Source organism: Pinus tabuliformis, chromosome 8 (genome assembly GCF_031772625.1).
Source record: "Pinus tabuliformis cultivar Carrire ecotype Pingquan chromosome 8, CPIR1, whole genome shotgun sequence".
In the NCBI taxonomy this organism is placed as follows: Eukaryota; Viridiplantae; Streptophyta; class Pinopsida; order Pinales; family Pinaceae; genus Pinus; species Pinus tabuliformis.
This window is the reverse complement of record NC_142294.1, coordinates 1,363,770,536-1,363,785,035: the sequence shown is the minus strand read 5'-3', so window position 1 is coordinate 1,363,785,035 and position 14,500 is coordinate 1,363,770,536.

The following is a 14,500-nucleotide window of genomic DNA, read 5'->3' as shown; positions in this document are numbered from 1 at the left end:
AACAAAACAAAATTAGTCTCAAAATTAGTCTTCACCATATGTTTAATGGTTCTTCTTTTTAACTTCAAATGTTAAAGAGAGAAACCATTTCTATATATATATATATATATATATATATATATATAGATATATATATATATATATATTATTTTAATTAAATTGATATTAAAAAATAATATTTTTTTAAAATAATTTATGAATACATTTTTATTCTATTAAATTATTATTTTTAATTAAAACAATCAATTAAATACAAAAATAAATTTTAAATGATATAAAAATTTATAATAAATAAATAATCATTAAAATTTTAAAATTTCTTACAAGTTAAACCTATAAGGGCACATGCTCTTTCCAAATTGGAATGACATCATAAAGTTGGAAAGGTATCTTCTCATAATTTTTACAAACACATGTAACTGAATATAAATGGTGTGTTTGGAAGTGGAGAAATTTAAAAATATTTGAAGACACAAACATCTCCTTCAAGTCTGTCGTGATAAGCTTCTCCTCTCTTTATGAATCGATCCATAGATAGAGCAAAGAGCACTACAGGTTCACAGACTGGAGCAAAGTGCTTGCGTTTTTTTTTTTTTGGGTGTCCAGGGTCATACACTTGGAGTATCAGCTGGCATGTCCTTCATCAATTTTGAGCCCCTTCCGGCGAATGCCTGTCTCGGCAGTCGCCTTCCATCTGAGTAATATTATGGGCTCCTCTCTCTTGTCGATCTTTTTGGTTATGTTTTTGTCAAATAGATCATCCAGCTGCACGATGTGGCAATATCATGTGACTTATGTTTTTTATGTGTTCTGTTTTTTAGCACATGATTCTTTGGTGCCCAGTGGTTTTTTTAAATATGTCCATGAAAAATCTGTTCAACCTGTTTTATGAATCCGGTCACCATTTTTATGAATACCAATCGCTTCACTGTATTCTACAGGTCATGCTGTATATATTGCCTCTATATAATATATTTTTTTTCTTCTGAAGAAAAAAAAGAAGTAAAAACTGGTGAAAATAAACCGCTATAATCATGTGTGTCTCTTCATAGATATAATTTTCAAGTAGAGGTTATCTGCGATCTCTAATGTCAATCATCCGTTGGCTGCCCTGCTTGTACGGAGGCGTGCAAATTGGAATGGCATGTTCTCGCGATAATAAAATAACGGTGAAGTAGAATAGAATCGCGTTAACAGAGTGATATGAAGTGAGTAGGTGCATTATTAAAAAATGATATAATAAAAAAAATCGATTATATTGTTTTAATTGTGAGATATTGAGATGCTAATTATGAGTATATTGTTTTATTCTCAAATTTTCAATTCCATTAAATATTAATAGGTTTTTTTCTTTTTCCAATTAAATCCAGTCCTCTTAGAACCTTTTTCAGAGAGAAAAAGCAGAATAGATTATATTAAAAATATATAATGATCAGGTGTACATTGAAGGCTTAAAACCTCAGCCAGTATAGCAAGACATATTGAGCAAATCATATATAATGATCATGAAGACATAGAAGCATAAAACCTCAGCCAATAAGGCGGAAACATAATGATCAAAGCCAAAAGAGCATGCAGAGATAGGAAAAACCCCAAAAGGATCAGTAAGTGCTCTTCAGAATGAGCCAGAAGAGTTGAAAAGTATCAAATATACAAATGTGTTGTTTGTCTATAAGTAATGTATGACTGATAATGGAATGGCATGAGGAGCCATTTTAGAGCGGAGTGGGCATAGACCCCAAAATTATAGGAAGAATGGAGACAAGCGGCAGGCGGCAGTCCTGGAAAATACGTCTGTTCCTCCACTTCCAGATGTTCCAGCAAGTTATAATGAAGAGAGCATGCCAGTTGGGGCATTGGGTGCCCCACCATGAGAAAGCTTCCTGTACAGAGGAAAACAACTTGTGAGGAAAACCATAGATCAAGGAGAGTTCGTACCAGATAGCAGAGGAGGCGGTGCAATGAAAGAACATATGATAGTTCGATTCCAACTCCGCGAGGCAAAGTTGACATCTGCCTGGTCCGAGCCATCCTTTCTTTTGTAGAACATCCCAGGAGAGATTCTTGTTGGAGAAGAGAAGCCATGAAAAAAGAATGGATTTGAGAGGGCAGGGGGCTTTCCAGAGTTTGACAGGAAAGACAGAGGGGAGAGGAGGTAAAACAGCTGATAAGACAGAATAGAGGTTCCGGACAGAGATGGGGTGGATTGAGTTGTCAGTAGACCAGATCAGTTCATCCTTAGTGCCTAATTGGAGAATCCCGCGGTGAGAGAATCTGGTTGTGAATGAGAGCCATAAAGGACGGAGGGGGGGGGGAATGGCTAACTGAAGGTCGGATTTCCAGATAGGTTCTAGAGAGGACCAAGAATCAATAAGTTTGTTCCAGGTAAAAAGGCCCCTAGAGTGAAAAAAGGAGAGTAAAGACGGAGGGATCATGGATTCTAGGTTGTATAGGGTAGGATCTATACCAATGTAGACACACGAACCAGAGAAAAATGTCCATTTTAAATTCTTCAGGAAGAAGGATTGGGTCTTTTTGAAGCTGAGCCAAATAGGGGATCCATTCCTGATTCCAAGAGAAGACCTTCTGAGCCAGAATGCCAAATTTCTGCCTTTGAGGTACTTTTGGTTGATCAAAGTACTCCACGGACTGTTCCCGAATAAACCCCTGTGTAGAGATTTGCAAATGAGTGCTTTTCCAAAATGATTCATGTTTAGAAGACCCCATCCACCTTTTTCTTTCGGTCTTGTAATTAAGTCCATCTTGACAAGGTGGAATTTAGACTGGAAGGATCGTCCACCCCACAAAAAATTAGCTGCGATGGACTTCATTTTCTTGTTTACAGAAGCTGGGAGAAGGAATAGGTGGCCCCAATACACCGCAAGTTGGGAGAGAACCGCCTGAACCAAGATGAATCTGCCAGCAAGGGACAGAAAACGCATTTCCCATCTTGAGATCTTATTGTAGAAACGGTCAACCAGCCAAGCCCAGTCCTGACAACGATATCCCTTCGCTTTTAGGCGGAACCCCAAATAAGTGAAACCATCCTTTATCTGGGCAAGATTGATCTCGAAACGATCGGCAATCCACTGTGCTATTGCTGGGTTTGTATCATTATGATACAGCACTGATTTCCCGCAATTGATCTTAAGGCCTGTGGCATCTTGAAACTTCTTGAATAGCACAAAAAGGCAGACCCAAGTGGATTTACACAGAATTGCAAAGATTAAGATATCGTCAACGAATAGATTATGGGAGAGGGAGATGTCTCTGCAGATCTTTACAGGCTTGCATCTACCTTCGGCAACAGCATAGTTGATATGCGAGCTAAGACAATTCATCACCAAGATGAAGAGGAGGGGGGAGAGAGGGCAGCCTTGTCGGAGCCCTCTCTCGGCTTGAAAGAATGTGGATGGGATTCTGTTTATGATCACTGAAAAGTGGACACTTTCGACGCACGCCATGATCTAGCTAATGGCCATGGGCCTTAAGCCAATTTTTGCAAGGAGAATTCTGAGGAAGCTCCAATCCACGCAATCGAATGCCTTTTTAAGATCAATTTTAAGAGTTGCAGCATCAGTGTTCTTGGTGCATATAGAGAAGAGGCATTCCTGAGCCATGGCAACAGCGTCCATGATGAGTCTGTCCTTTAGGAATGTGTGTTGATCCTTTGTTATGAAAGTGTTAAGAGCTTTCTTCATTCTTTCAGCAATAATTTTGGAAATGATCTTGTAAAGCGAATTGCACAAAGCGATCGGCCTATAATCCCCAAATGATGAAGATTTGTCTTGTTTTGGTATTAATGCTATAAAGGTGGCCGAGAGAGCACTATTAATACTTCCGGAGAGGCGAGAGGTGTCCACCATGCCCAGCAGATCATTTTTGAAAAGATCATAAAAATGGGAGAAAAATTCCACCGGCCAGCCATCTGGCCCGAGGCTCTTATCTTTTTTGAAGCTCTTGATAGTCTCAGAAAGCTCCTCCTCCGTGATGGGCCTGTAGAAGTCGTCGTTGGCTGCATCGTCGAACATGACCGACAAAGGGTCCACTGCCCATAGCATATCATTTAGATCACTGTGTTGCCTTTTATATTGCTCCCTGAAGAATCGTGTAGCTTCTGCGGAAATTTCCTGTTGGGAGAAGAAACAATCACCATTACCGTTCTCGATTTTCCATATTGCGTTTTTTGTTCTGCGGGCATTTGCAAAATTATGAAAAAATCTAGTGTTTCTGTCCCCCTCCTTGAGCCAAATAGCTCGACTTTTTAACCTCCAAGATGCTTCCTCTTTTTTAAGTAGATCTTGTTTCTTTCTTTCGAGGGAGCTGATGAGAGTTGCCTTATCGAACGTCCGGCCGCTATGCTGAATTGAAGAAGCAAGCCGACTTATTTCTAGGTTGATGTCGAGAAGATCCTGTGAATCTCTTCGCTTCTTTTCAATCTGCCATGTCTTTGTTTTCTCCCTGAGCAGTTGAATTTTGTCACGAAAGGTGAGAAGAAAAGCGTCCTCAGCATGATTGATGTCCCTCCAGCTGGTCTTTATGTACTCGTTGAATGAATCGTCCTATAGATGGATAGAGTTGAACTTGAAGGAGTATCCCATTCTGCGTTCGGCAATCCCCCAGTCCAGGAGGATGGGCTTGTGGTCGGAAGAGAAGTCCCCTCCAGTTTTTGCGGTCGGCATTCCCCACTTTTGGATAATGCTGGAGTGTAGGAGAAAGCGATCAATTCTTTTTGCTATGTAGGCAGAGCCTAGCCTACCATTATCCCATGTGGGAGACATAATTTCTGGATGATATCGACGAGGTCCCTTTTTAAAAACTCCCTTCTCATTCTGTCAGCCAATCTGTCCACAGTTTGGCAGTGACCCCAGCATTCTTCCGAGCTAAGAGTAAGATTTAAATCACCTGCAATAAGCAAAGAATTAATGTCTAAAATTTCTGAGTTGAACAAGGAATCCCAAAAAGGGATTCTGTGCCTGTAGGGCGCATAAATGTTCAACATATTAAGGATTTGTGGACGTCCTCTGATGGAGGCCGAGATAAGAATGTCGGCGCTGCACTTATAGGCTTTTGCTTTGATCATGTACGGATCCCACATAGCCACCAATCCACCAGACAACCCTTCTGCGTTTGTGGTAGTCATATGCCATGCTGGAAACATCTTTCTGAAGAAATCCAAGGACACCGTGCTGGAGTGCATTGTTTCCTGGATAAAGATAATATGGGGCCGAGCAGAAAGAAGAGTCTCCCTTAGAGCCAAAAATTTTGGGGCGGCTCCCAGACCCCTGATATTGTAAGAAATTAGAAAGGCCATTTAGATGGCTAACCAGCCGTGCTTGCTCTAAGGGCCTGTGGAGGAGATGACTTCTTAGAACCTACTCTCTTAAAATTTCAAATTTCATGGTTCGTGTTAAGATAAAAAAAAAACTTTCCTATCTTAGCAGCTAACCACTTCAACTTTCAAGCTAGACTTCAACCTCACCAACGTGAACATTAAACAGAGAACAATTAAAGAAAAAAAAAATTAATGTTACTTTTTATCTAATATATATTTTTCTATTTATTTAAAATAGGATTTATATTGTAGGGTATTAATGGTGTTGTTTATATGTGAGATTTTTCCAAAATTTTTCCAGTTTAGTTTTCAATTTGATTTGTCTAGAACTTGGCAAAGATTTATTGAAATCACAAGTTTGAAGGGTGAAGAACTTTCACAACCCAAGTGTTTCAAACGTTTTTGAGAGTGCTAAATCCATATATATAGTAAAAGAAAACAAGTTTAACTAACACAAATCAAAATTTAACCAAAATTTTTTTTGATAAATTTTAATTACAAAAAATCTCACTCTGACATTAATTAACTCACTTGGTCATATTTATAATGCAATCCCTTGACTATGCTAGCTAGCATATATGATCTCAACTTCATTTTCTTGTTGTGTCTCTTTATTACAGTGTACAAGCGTCTTGATTTTTGGGGTTTGAAATGCATGTGATAGTAATCATACTCCTTAACAAATTATGAGTCAACCGTTACCACATGACTCTTTTAACAAATTCTCATGAAAAATTGCTATTGACTTGGTTAACGCGGCCGTGACTGCTTGAAAACTATGTACTAACGCCGTTCACGAAAGTGAAGTTCCACATTAGTATATTAAGCGCAGTGAATACTACTGTACGCTGCGTTGGAAAAAATAATAAATAAATTTTTTTGGGATAGCAAATTTGGCTTTTTAGTTTTTTTTTAATGTAGTTTTTATAATAATTTATTGAAACAACAGATGAGCCAAAATACAAATTACACACAAAATATAGGAGTTGCGGCTTTTCTATTAATCACACAAAACTTGATTCTTACAATGAACTTGGTGAGAGGTATTTAACCTTTTTCGACTTGTAACTTGCCTAAAATAACTTGACATACAACCACACACTAAACCCTACTATGATTTAAGTGGACTTGACTTAACCCTTACTTAACAATTCCTAACATAATGCAAAGCCAAAATTTCCATCAGAATGAATAATCAATATCTATATTCATTTTTTTACTAATTACCTATTTCTAGGAATCAAGGTAGATAATCACATTACATAGTCAAACTTGTCATATCCTGAGATTTGTACTCTAGTGAAGAGAAGACAACACACTATCCCACCACAACAATAACTTAGCATTAATTTTTTTTAATAATATAGATTATATAATTGTTATAATTACATATAATTTTTATAGAAAAAGTGTTTTCCTGTATAATATGGAAGAGATAGAATGTGTTGTTATGTAAACATTTTATATGTGTCAAATTACATATGATAACAACTTCTAGTAAATCATGGAATGCATACCATCTTGAGCGAAGGTACCGTTTACACGTAGATCACTTTGCCGATATATCTCCAAAGCATTAAAAATTGGAGGTAGGGGAATTTTCGCCATGAAAATTAATTCCGTCCCTCTTACATCGCTTTCAGTTAACGTAACCGTAATCCAAACGTCGGCATCTAACATTAGAACGAAAGTGGGGGTCGAGGTAAGACTCTAAGACCATCATAGTTTGCGTAGGGAAAGGTTGCACGGAGTAGATATTTGGTTCCGATCTGAAGCGGAGTTATCTCATAGCAATTCTTGTTTCTTTTTTGGAAATTTCGAAGGGTGTCCATTTCTATGGATGTTGTTACTCCTGCCCCATTGGGAACTATTGATTTCTGTCAAAAGCTTCGATATAGTCATCGTTGGTGATGGTCACAAACCTCATAACTTAAAAAAAAAAAAAAAACTTTTACAAGTATAACCAAAGTAAAATATTGGTTTTACCATACAATACGTTATGTGGTAAATGTAATTATCATTATTATGTCTTTTTACCATATGATATAACATACACATAAACTGTGGGATTTTCTTCTTCGGTACTGTATTTATAATTTGGATGAAGATTAATAATTTTGCAAACATCACTATAAACAAGTCTTTAAGGTACATTTATTTATTGCACCGAATTCGAATAATCTTGTTGCCAAATCAGTGGTATTCAGATTTTATTAGAAGTTTAATATTTTTTAATAGGAATTAACCCCGTTTGTAAATTGTTGGGCCACTGACCGCCTTAGGTTACTGGACCTTCACTGGAGTGTTCTCTCATGGCTTCTAATTGTACTCTGCTTGGCTTCGATCCCGGTGCGCAATGGACGGTGTTGCTCCGCTCCTATGATTGGACGACAGATGCTACAGACTAAACCCTAGGAAAATGGGGTAACTCATCCTTTGTTACGTTTTCCACTTGCTTGCTTGCTCTCTGTAAAGGTTATGGCACTTCCTCCTTCAACGAGTTCTGAGTTAACAGTTATCATTCGATGGGTTCAATACCCTGTACACTAATTGTTATGGTAATCATGGGTTTGTTGTTCATTTCGGTGTTGCTCCGCTCCTACGATTGGACGACAGATGCTGCGGACTAAACCCTCGGAAAATGGGGTAACTCATCCTTTGTTACGTTTTCCACTTCCTTGCTTGCTCTCTGTAAAGGTTATGGCACTTCCTCCTTCAGCGAGTTCTGAGTTAACAGTTATCATTCGATGGGTTCAATACCCTGTACACTAATTGTTATGGTAATCATGGGTTTGTTGTTCATTTCGGTGTTGCTCCGCTCCTACGATTGGACGACAGATGATGCGGACTAAACCCTCGGAAAATGGGGTAACTCATCCTTTGTTACGTTTTCCACTTCCTTGCTTGCTCTCTGTAAAGGTTATGGCACTTCCTCCTTCAGCGAGTTCTGAGTTAACAGTTATCATTCGATGGGTTCAATACCCTATACACTAATTGTTATGGTAATCATGGGTTTGTTGTTCATTTCTCAGGTCTGCGGTAATGTTTTCCTCTACCTCAGGTTGTTGTTTTTGGAGGGTTTGCTGTTTTTGGAGGGTTTCTCCATTGAACCAAGTAAACGTTTTCCCTTATGCCTTGTGCTCGAATAATGATGGCTATCTTTCTTTTTCTTTTTCTTTTTTCAATTTTCTTTAGTTGCAAATTAAAGTTTTTTGCTGATGTTTTGCAAATTCATGAGGCTCAAAGGTTGGAGGGTTACTTGGCTCGGTTCATCCTGCCAGAAGTTCTGACCTTGGTGCCGTAGCTGTCCAGGTATGCACACGAGTTCTAAGATATTGTTTGAAAGGTGTATTGACCTCAACGAGGAACGTTTTGAACCCAAACAATATTAATTTTGTTCGAATTCCAAAAATTATTTAATTGGGAACTTCTAGCCACGAGCCGTGGATTTTATCAACTGTTTTGATATTTTAATGGAGGTCTTTCTTGTTAAGCGATATGGACTTTTATTGTTTGTGAGGTCTAGACCTTCTCTCTGTTTTCGCAAGAGGCTACTGTCTGCTGGGTTTATCTTGTCGTTTAAGGCAAATTACAAACCCTTGCATTTTTAGTCATATCCCTGAATTTTAATGGAGAATTTCTCCGGAGTCAGTCTATCTATCTCTAATTCACACAATAATGGCATCAAGTTTCTGTTCTCATTTATTTTTTAATGTATATGAGCCTTATAAGCGGAAATATTCTGAACTATTTTATTAGTCCCACCCATTGTATCTTATTTATGTCGCCTAGAACATTAATTTGAATGATTTATTTAAATGTCAGTTCTTGCGAGGTATTACTTCCATAACCCTGATAGTATGCATTCAATTAAATCGTTTTCTTAACTAGTTGTTAGTTAATTTTGTTTTCTTGTTCTCGCCTAATTCAAACTTAAATGTTTATATTTCCTCAGCCTGGTTCCCTAACCAGTGATGTCGAAAGGGTTCTATTCCTTTTCTTTTCTATTTGGTGTTTTTCTTGTTTTTCGGAAAACTATTATTCAAGCTTGCGTTGTTTCACTTAGCTATCTCTTTTAGGATCTAGCTGTATAGTTATTCTAGCTACTACTTGATGGAATACGGTTGTAACTTTGCTGACATAATGTATATTTATTGCTTTACTTTCCTGAGGTTTTTGGGGTTTAACGCTTACAGTTATTTTGTCCTTCTTTCTTCTTTTGTTTAGGAATTAACTTATTGACATCTAAGGTGCTTACCTAGCTTAACCACTAGCATCATACACAGATATATTGATACTGTAATTTATCTTATTAAGCAATAAACAGAGCATGCATTTATACCATTCAGCGATAAATAAACTCAATGACTAATGTTCGAGTCCCAAATTTTACTCATCTCGCTTGTTGAAGTGGAATAATATTTAACTACTAATTTGCCTCCCAACTGTGAGACTAGTGCACCTTCGCTCTCTGTCTCCCCCCCGAGCCACCATACATAGGGTTTCTCTTCAAAAACTCTTGTTTCGAATAGTCAGGTCTATCTGGTCTTCACCAGACTTAGTCACTCCACATTGTCTATCCTTCTAGCACGACAATGTTTTTCCTCAATCTTTACTTCTATTCCTTACTGATTTCAGATGTTTCTCATCTTCTTGATTTTCAAATAAATTTCTCATGGAAGTAGTTAGGGTTGGGTAACTGCCCAGCCCAACTATTTCTTGAGAATCAAAATTTTCATACTTCAAAAAATTCATTTTAAACTAAGTAATTACTGTCTTTACTCTGGCATTCCACTTTTCAGATATTTAAATCAAAATTAACTAATTATTTATAAACTTATTCAGTTTTTCAGTTTGTAAAATATGCAGTGAATAAATATTTACACATATGAGGGACATCACATCTCCCCCTCCTATGATTGAGCATCGTCCTGATGTTCTTCTATTGGAAATAACTTCGGAAATATTTCCTTCATGGTCTGTTCATCTTCCTCGATAGCCTCTTCAGGCCCGAAATGTTGCCACTACACTTTAACTTGGGTGATAACTCGTCTCCGCAGCATTACTTCTCTCTGATCGAGTATACCCATTGGTTCAACCAGGAACTCGCCTTCTAGTTCGAACTATATAACAAAGTAAACTTTTAGCAATTCAGGAAATCAAAGTGTAAATCAGTTATATAACTTTTAGGTACATACATATATATGTAGGATAAATTGTTGAAGTTTTTAACTTTACCTACTTATCTGAATGTCTTACCAATTTATTATGTGTTTGGGATTATATATATATATATATTTCTTTACTATAGAAACATGAAAAACATTGTACATACAAATATGATTAGGTAAGGCAAGTTGATAGGCCACTGGTCCATATATATATATATATATATATATATATATATATATATATATATATATATATATATATATATATATATATATATATATATATAGAAACGTGAAAAACATTGTGCACACAAATATGACTAGGTAAGGCAAGTTGATAGGCCACTGGTCCAATTCGTGCTAAAATCTAAAAGGGGCCGCAAAATCGGGGTGCCAATTTGGCGCATCCACTCCATTGCATCAAACTTTTCTTAGCCCACACATGCACATAGACATGATCCCCACCTAGAATTCCCGAAAACTTCTTTTTCGGTCAATGAAATTCTTTTTTCGGTCATGGGAAGCTTTTAGATTAATTCGTACCTCTTTAACCATTTTTTCCATTTTTACCAACATATCAAGTTCTAGCATTAACTTATCTTCTCGGCCACCTCAATTTGAGGGAGTCCTACACTTACATCTATACAACACCTCAAAAGGACTCATTTGTATAAAAGTGTGCTAACTATTGTTATATGCAAATTCTACCAAATACAAGTATTCTTCCCACTTAGATGGTTGCTTCCTCACATAAGCTCGAAGCATTTCGTCCACTACCTGGTTTACTCGCTCAGTCTGCCCATGTGTTTGAAAGTGGTAGGCGGCGCTAAAATTTAGTTGAGTGCCCAATCCTTCAAACAAGGTTTTCCAGAAAGTTGATGTAAACCTCACATCATGATCCGAAATTATAGCTTTTGGTATACCGTGCAACCTGAAAATGGTTTGCATAAATATATTAGCAATTTGCACTGCTTTATGCCATTTCTATTATCCAATCTGAGTGGATAACTGAAGCAATGGATGAATGGAAGAATTATGAATAGGTTTGGTCACTTATTCAGAAGTTGCAGCAATATCCCATTATATCTTATGCATTTAGATAGAAAAATGATTCATTATTGGTACAAATATCAATTAATTCTTTGTAAGAATTCCCAGCTCAAACAAAATATTATTTTAGAATTGCACAACTCTCCCTTAGGAGGGCACTCCATATTTTAAAAAACTTACCATAGGGTTAAGAAGGAATTTTTTTTGGATGGAATTAAATGTGATATTTAGAAATTTGTGGCAGAATGCTTGGTTTTCCAACAAAATAAAGTTGAGACAATTAAGACCTCCAGTTTCTTACAACCTTTATCCATTCCAAGTCAGCATTGGGAGGAGGTCTCAATGGATTTTATCACAAGCTTACCTAAGTCTGAAGGAAAAAGTGTCATGATGGTGGTAGTTGATAGACTTACTAAGTATGCACACTTTTGTGCATTATCTCATCGTTTTAAATCTAGTATAGTTGCTACTGCATTTATGGAAATAATTCAAAAGCTTCATGGAAACCCAAAGATTATAGTAAGTGACAGAGATCCAATTTTCATTGGAATTTTATGGATGGAAATATTTTCTTGTCTTAGTACTAAATTAGCTCATAGATCATATTATCATCCTCAATCTGATGGGAAAATTAATATAGTGAACAAACGTTTGGAAGGATATATTCTTTGCTTTGTATCTAATAAAATAACACAATGGGTCAAGTGGTTACCTCTAGCCGAATGGTGGTATAACACTTCCTTCCATACTACAGCAAAAATGACTTCATTTATGGACCTTTATGGATATGATCCACCATCCATCACATCATATTTAAGAGAAAATTCCAAGGTTCATGCAGTGGAAGATCACATCGATCATCAACAACAAGTTCTCCAATTGTTAAAGGATAACCTCACTATGGCGCATAATCAAATGAAACAACAGGCAAATCAGCATCACAGTGAAAGAAGTTTTGATTCAGGTGACTGGGTATTTTTATGGCTACAACCATACAAACAAATGTCTCTCAAGCAAGCTAAGAAGGATAATAAATTATCACCCAAGTACTATAGTCCTTACAAGGTGTTGCGAAATATTGGTACTATGGCATACAAATTGCAGTTTCCTGCATCTTCCCGAGTACACCCAGTTTTCCATGTTTCATGCTTAAAGAAGGTTATCCGTGACAGGCTGCCAGTTCAAACAATGTTGTTAGAACTTGACCAAGAAGGAAAAAAACATATTTGAGCTTGAAACAGTCATGGAAACAAGAACCCGATAGCTATAGAATTGATAAATTTTAGAGTAACTCATTAAGTTGAAGAACTTACCGTTGAAGATTCCACATGGGAGGATGAGAATTTTATACAGAAGCATCTAGAACTACTCAAGTGATGAGGAAAACAATATTTTAAAGGAGAGGGGCATGTTTAGTCCCCTTATTTTTATTGATATTGTACCCCCCTTTTTGTTATCATTATGCCCATGAAGTGCCCATATTGTTATTGTGGTGCCCTGTGGAAGCCCATTATTGTTATTGTGTTCCCTTACATTATTATTGTTATGTAGGCTATGATCATATTGTGACCCCTTAGACTCCTACATATACAAAGGAGGACTTGTGATTTGTATCATCCAAGAATTGTTCATTTATGTAATGTAAAGGGGGTTTCCCCCTCGAAGAGGACACATCTTAAGTCATTGATCTATCTTTTTGTGAGTTGGTTGCATGACATATTCCTTTATTTCCTTAATTAAATTCCACTTAATGCCTCTTTGCCTTTGCCAATTTCCATGTCCATTAATAAAATACCACTGATGCCCATGGTAATGTCTTCCCACCATTCAACTTGGAATACACATCCCATGACCTCAATTTTATTTTATTTGCATGGAAAATCAATCAGGAGTTGTTACATTTGTGTTCTATTGTATCCTAATATTTTAGTTATCAATAGAAGTTTGGTTTTAATTATATTATTGGTATCTACTATGTTTCTTACCACTACTATGTTTCTTTATGCATTCCATTTCATTTCATTCTTTCATTTCAGTGCTTTTACATCCTGTATCATGGATTTATTAACTCAAAAATTAAAAGTTAAGTTTGGATTTCTATTAAACAAATTTTTTTTTTTTAAACCTTAAAATAAAAGCTATTGAGAAAAATAAAAAAACTTGATGGAGATTATAAAACAAATCAAATCAAAATGTGCCTAAATATGTTATAATAAAATTTAAAATATTTATCAATTGTTAAAATATCTTATATATGTAAAAATTAAGAAGGATCCCCTTTTTTTTTATGAAAAATCCATATCATAATGGGGGTTGTTTTGTACGCCACAACAATTAGTGACTAACTAGGTGAGTCAATTATCTCCGCCATTAATAATCCAAGAATACTTTTATCTAAGAAATGAAAAATAGTCATTAATTTCAAATTACGAAAATCATAGGAACATACGAAAATCATAGGAACATAATATATTGCATACATGTGACAAACAATATTATAAGTCCAAATACTAAACAACTAATAATGGTTCTATAGAGCTTACTAAACTTATTTAATTTTATTTTTACTGCTTGCGAAATTTATCTACCATGACCCAATATTTTCCTACCATCAACATTTATTTGCTTTTTCTCTTCATCTCCTTCTACTTGGAATTGCTTCATTACACATGAGTATCCATAGCCCCAACTTAAGTGCCTTGGTACTATAAAAGTATGGACTCACTGCCAGCAAGTGTCCATAGCTCTCATGGGTTTACTTTTTCTTCTCACACTTGAAAGTTCCTTCCAAATTATCCCTTTTGTTTAGAAATTTCTTTCACCATTTATATTAGTAAATATAAATATGGATTACAAATATAAATATGGATGTGAAGAAATGGGAAGAGTCATTTTATTTAGTAAAATATTGAAATATAAAAACTTAATATCTTAAGCCTATTTT